Genomic DNA, 7,141 nt, shown 5'->3' on the forward strand with positions numbered 1-7,141 from the left:
AATGAATCAACCCAATATAAAGTAAATATGAGTATCCTTATGCATAAGATTTACTTCGCACTAAGCGATTACTAACCAGAAGCTGATTAAATACAGAGAATAGTCAACGTTCCCTGCGTAGGAACAATCTGGATCATTGGTTGATGAATTTAACATCAGATTGGTTAAATTGATAGTCAGTCAGTCAGCAACAATGTAGAACCAGGCAAATATATGCATCGGTCCAAGTCATCACACCTCATTAACCCAACAAGATGGTAGAAGCCATAAAAATCAGTAGAGTGTTTATCCCCACTTTTGAGGAAATTCAGAAACTCTAACTATTAACTACATCTGAAATTTCAAATCAGTCAACCCTATTGTTATATCCTGGTGAAGACTTAAGTACGAGTAACTTCCGGGACCTATTAATGGACAATTATTCTATATATATTATTAATTTTTAACTATTGAGTAATCACATTGTGTATACCTATATTCATCTTATTATAAGCTTCATTTTGACCTATGGATTATTATCATACGATTTACTCCACCATCTCAAAATAATAACGGAATTAGAGATTAACTAATATAGTGAATGACAGGAATTACGTGAATGATAATGAAAAATGGGATAAATGACAATTTGATTTTTCAGATCAGTAAGAATGAGTAAGTTGATTGAGTTGTAAAATTGTTGATGGGAAAGGGAATTGTAAGAGCATAATTGACCAGCTGTATATGTTGAACATAAACCATTCGCCTGCTAAACGTGTAGTGGGAATGATGAACTGAAGTATCCTACCCGTAGTTACCACATCACAGAATAAATTTAAAAATCCCTCAAAGTGGAATTCAAGTTGAATATGTGGTTTAACATTACACTAAATGAGACATAAAATCAATTAAAATCCAACTACTGTTGTGGTATATAGAGATAACTAACGGTAGGTAATAAGATTCGTTCAAGCCCTACCCTGATAGTGTTCTTCTGTTTTATTCTTGTTTTTACTATATTATCAAGTACCTAGTTCAATCTTCTCAGTCCACAGTATAATATCTTGAATATTTAATCTGTGATAACATTGTTTGTAATCCGTTCCTTTAATATATCAAATCATTTGATGTAAATTATTAGTTTCGGTAATGTTGAATTTAAATCTTTCGTCCATTTTTTATGGTAAACACTAAACAAAATTCTACTAAACACTTCTAAGTGAGATCAAGTTCCTGGATTTATTACGATTCTTCGAGTAATGGTTAATTTATTCATCGAAAACATATAATATTGGCAAATGTTATTTCTCCACGAAATTGAGCAACCATTCACCAATGTCATCAGTGACTTGATATCTCCCGACAGACCTGGTTGAACTCCACTGGTTACTGTCTCTCACTAAAACTACAGGAAATACCTCATGGAGCCAGTCACTAGGGAGCATATGTTGATCATTATCAGAAGAGGGTTTTGTGGAGATTTTAGTAATTTTATATAGTTGAGATCTTGAGTCAATTGAAGCTAGACCATCATGGAAAACCTGTAAGCACTGGACGGCCAACTCGTCCTATTATGGGACTCCTCAGCAGTGAGTATTCGCGATCCCGCCTCACGAGATTCGAACACAGAACCTATCAGTCTCGCACGCGAGCACTTAACTACAAGACCATTGAGCCGTCCAGTGCTTCCAGGTTTTCCATAATGGTCTAACTTCAATTGACTTATGATCTCAACTTTATAAAATTCCTAAAATCTCCACAAAATCCCCTTCTGAAAATGTTGTTTCTGTTAGATTCATCTCATTCATGAAATGGAAGCGAGGAACATGTGCCTACAATTCCATCTCAAAAAAAGTTTATCAGTTGATCACATTTTATCATTTGCTTGTTAAGATTACATATTCCTCATTTAAAGAAAAATCCTAATTAGCTTATCATTATCACCATAGTCCATTAGAAACATTCTCCATAACAACAATGATTTGATCAATACATTCACTAACTAGTTATATATTTAAACTAATTCATATATACTTGAGAACAATACAGAAGAAAAGAGATAGATTTTAATGATTAATTAAGAATTGTTACTAATTGGTAATAATTAGGTGATACAACCATATAGTGAGTGTTATTGTTTTCCTTACAAAAAACACAATAAAATTCCATACCAGAATATTTCCCCCCTAGCAACACCGTAAACACGAAATAATGAACAAATTCTATATATATGTGGCTTATGATAAATTCTTTCTCATGGCATTGTAAAAGGACCTAAATTCAATAATAAATCAACTTACATATAAGTCAATACCCGCTAATTCAAAAAAAAATGGGGTTCTTCTTTTCTATATTCCATATTTTAGTTAATTTAAAAATTATCAAGGGAATTCTATTTTGAAAATGTTGAAAATTATGACAGATCACAAGGTAACATATTTTTCTATTTAACTATCAATTATTAGCATTTCATTCATTAGAGATATAAAATGAAAATTGTGAATAAGTTAGGATTGATGTAAAGTGAAATAATTAATGATAATCACATGAAGTGTTTAGCTTGTGTGACTTACTTACTTAGTTACTTACTTACGCCTGTTACTCCCAATGAAGCATAGGTCGTCGATTAGCATACTCCAACCCACTCTGTCATAGGCCTTCCTTTCTACTTCTATCCAACTTTTGTTCATTCTACTCATATCTGTCTCCATTTCTCGGATTAATGTGTTCTTTGGTTTTCCTCTTCTCCTTTGACCTTCAGGATTCCATGTGATGGCTTGTCTTGTGACGTAGTTGAGTGATTTCCTCAATATGTGTCCTGTCCACTTCCAGTGCTTCTTTCTGATTTCTTCCTCCACTGGATGGAATCTGGTTTGTTCTCTCCCACAGTAGAATGTTGCTGATAGTGTCTGGCCAACGGATCCGAAGTATCTTGTGTAGACAACTGTTAATAAACACCTGTATCTTCTGGATGATGTATTTCGTAATTCTCCAAGTTTCCGCCTCATACAGCAGAACTGTCTTTACATTTGTATTGGAAATTGTGATCTTGGTGTTGGTTGACAGTTGTTTTGAATTCCAGATGTTCGTCAGTTGTAAATATGCTGCTCTTGCTTTGCCGATCCTCTCCCTCACATGTGCACCAGATCCACCGTGTTCATCAATGATGCTGCCCGGATATGTAAATGTTTCCACATCCTCCAAAGCTTCTCCGTCAAGTGTAATTGGATTGGTGCATGTTGTATTGTATCGGAGAGTCTTGCTTTTCCCTGTGTTTATATTGAGACCTACTGCTGATGAGGCTGCTGCTACACTGGTCGTTTTCTCCTACATTTGTTGTTGCGTGTGTGATAGAAGAGCCAGATCATCTGCGAAGTCTAAATCGTCCAGCTGCATCCTACCTGTCCATTGTATCCCGTGCTTTCCTCCAGATGTTGACGTCTTCATGATCCAGTCGACCACCAGGAGAAAGAGAAAGGGTGAGAGTAAGCAAACTTGCCTGACACCGGTCTTTACTTCGAACGAGTCAGTGAGTTGTCCTCCGTGGACGATTTGGCAGTTTAACCCAATAAACTGAGCATAGAAAAATCTGTTGAATATTAATGTGACTATTGTGTGGATATCCAGATTATACGAATACAAAAGAGTATAGTTAATGTTAAGAAGAATTATAAGAACATAAGAATAAGAAATATAGTGTAAAGTGGGCTGAGATCACATGTGCTGGAAACAAGAATCTAAAAATAAGAACGCAAAATATCATCTCACAGTAGATATTATCAGTGAATTTATTAATTCCATTTTAGAAAATAAACCAATATAACATCTAAAGCTATAAATAGACCGTAGAGCTTATCACAAATATGACTGGTAGTAATGAGCTTTGTGGTATTAGTGTGGTTTGGTCTGCTTATATCCATATAAGTAGTATATGGTGATGGTCAGACATAGAATGTATTTTGACAGAAGATCGATAAAGAAAGAACAGGAATGAAGCGCTATCGTGTTCTTGTTCACTAAATTAGTAACTCCTATAGTTTCTGTATTCACTAAGTTCTACATAAAGTGAAAGAAATAATATCCATATCTAGATAATTCTGAAACACTCAAGAGCAATAAACTACCATTATATATTTTAATTTATACATTTCAATATTCATATCAAAAGTTTCACCTCATTAGAAATCTACAAAAACGTACAAATAATTCTTACCAGTCAGCATTGTTTGGTTGAATCTTCCCATTCATGTTTAGGACTGCAGTTGGTCAGTCTCTTATTGGCATATGTGCATTCCGTATGCACTGCCTCGATATTGCCTTAATTCACAAGCATTATAAGCAAAGATGGACAGTGGCTAGCAGTGGAATCCAGGACGCTCACCACTTCGTCCTGTTTGGGACTCGTCAGCTGGATGTACCTGCTTCTTAGAGTTGATGTTCACACGATTTTGAGCAACCGTTCACCGATTGTCTTCAGCGAGTTGATATCTCTACAATTGACTCATGATTTCAACTATGAAAATACTAAATTCTCCATAAAACCCCTTCTGATCTATAATTTACAGAAAACAATTATACTACTAATAGTAGACAAAATTTAAACTTTCAAAAAACCATTACGGTGCTTACTACTTACTTCCTTAATGAGAATATTATCGTCTGTGTAAAAACGAAATACCCCAAAGAAAACAAAACGTGAAAAAATGTGTTGTGTTCATAAATACTTAGGATCTTATTAACAACCAAAATGACTTTGTATACGATAAAGAAGTTTAAGAAAAAGTTCAAATATCTGGTTCATTAGTCAAGTTTGTTTTATTTGGATAATTTAATATTTACGTGATTGACTTCATATCATAACCCAATAGACTAAATAGTGTTAGGTTCAAGTCGGTTAGTGTCTAGTCAAAAGGTGACCAGTTATCAATATCAAATACATTTTTAAAATAAACTGATTTGTTCATAATAGTTTGTCTGTTTTTGCTAATTACATGTATCTGCTTGTTTTTACACACAATGACATTGAAACAATAATGTCATCATGTGACTTTGAATAGTTCATTATTTTGTATTCAACCAAGTGAAGTACAGATATACAGGAGCCATATAAAGTATTCCGATTCCCTTTCATTTTAAAGAAGTAAGTTATTAAGTAACTGTTATCAGTTAACAAAGAAGCCTTGATTGGTTTCACGAAATTACCCAAACTAGGCATCCATTAAGAGCCAGGATCCTTTAAGCGGATGTTTTGTTGTGGTATGGGTCTCCTCAGCAGTAAACATCTATGACCATGATATTAAAAACTAAAACCAGTATCTTTGGTTTCGTGCTCGAAGTCAGTTGTATACACTGATGGATTTCATCTCCGTGGTCTAGAGGTTGTATTCGTATGTGAAACTGAGGATAATGGGCCTGATCTCCGGTGATGGAATGGTGAATATAGACTGCAGGGGAGTCCCGTACTAAGCACACATCTGGTGCTTTCCGATTCTCAACGAACATCTAACTTAGATCAGTAAGCGGTATTAATAACATTCAATTATATCCACTGACCTTTAGGGTTCTAAGAAATTTTTTAATCAACTTTTCATGGTCACCCTAACTTGAAGTTGGAGCTTGAATTACATCCACGGACAAAGGTTTTGTCAAGCCAACAGAAGTGTTCTTGGTGGAAAATTGCGTATTTGCCTATACTTTAGATGAAGATAAGTGATTTATTTTCCATGTTTACAAACTTTTATAACAAACAGATTGTATACCTCACAGACAGAAATGAACACAATTTAGATAAAAGAATCTTTAATGCTTCTGAAGTCATTTAGGTATGAAGCCCATTTATTTATATTCAGAAACCACAATATGAACAGTTATCATGTTTTTGAAGCAAACAAATTACCATTAAGACGAATTTGAGACTAACATTACTTGAATTAGGATCACATACAACAATTGACCAACATGAATAGATTTACTTTCAAAGATTAAAACTCAATATAGGCAACTTAGCTCTACCCTATGGTTAGTAACTTTATAACCAATCAGGTAATCCGTACATCAAACTGTAATTAAGACAAGTCCATTGTATAATCTAAAAACCATATCAAATTGATTAACATTTGCTCAATTATAAATATTAATCAGCAAACAGATCATATGGTAAGGAATACACTGATACGGTAAGTTGTTTGGCTGATCTGTCTCTGTATTGTGAGTCTACGACTGAAGTAAACATTCTATTCAGATTGAACTAGTTGTCATTTAACTATTTGTAGTTTTATAATCCCTAACGTTTACAACAAACTCCATTACAAGCAAAGATTGATAGTGGCTAGCAGTGGAATCCAGGACGCCCGCCAATTCGTCCTATTTGGGACTTGTCAGCTGGATGTACCTGCATCTCAGAGTTCATACTCACTCATGGACTCGAACCCAGTACAGATTCCTTCCATCTTTGCTTAGAATGCTTGTGATTTAAGGCAATATCGAGGCAATCCGCATAGGATGTACATATGCCAATAAGAGACTGATCAATTGCAGTCCTCAGCATCAATGGGAAGATCCAAGTAAACAATACCAAGTGAATTTAAACTCCATCATATTTTACACAGCTGCACCAGATTCTTGAGGTTATTTTGAAAATAATATGATTCGTTTTTCGAAAACACACAGACACTATCAGCAACAAGTTACTGTGAGAGACAACAAACTAGATTCCATCCAGTGGAGGAAGAAATCAGAAAGAAGCACTGGAAGTGGACAGGACACACATTGAGGAAATCACTCAACTGCTTCACAAGACAAGCCATCACATGGAATCCTGAAGGCCAAAGGAGAAGAGAAAGACCAAAGAACACATTAATCCGAGAAATGGAGACAGACATGAGAAGAATGAACAAAAAATGGATAGAACTAGAAAAGAAGGCCCAGGACAGAGTGGGTTGTAGAATGCTGGTCGGCGGCCTATGCTCCATTGGGAGTAACAGGCGTAAGTAAGTAAGTAAGTAAGTAAGTAAGTAAGTATGGTTCGTTTTTCATACTCGAAAAAATAAAACATGTATTTATGCCAACCCGCTTAACCTGTTGATATATACAAAAAGCCGTTAGTCTCATTCCTTGTTTACATTTTAAGAGAGCAACATAATTTTTCTGAAAAACGTTGATA

The sequence above is a fragment of the Schistosoma mansoni genome (genome assembly GCF_000237925.1).
Source record: "Schistosoma mansoni, WGS project CABG00000000 data, chromosome 3 unplaced supercontig 0044, strain Puerto Rico, whole genome shotgun sequence".
Lineage (NCBI taxonomy): Eukaryota > Metazoa > Platyhelminthes > Trematoda > Strigeidida > Schistosomatidae > Schistosoma > Schistosoma mansoni.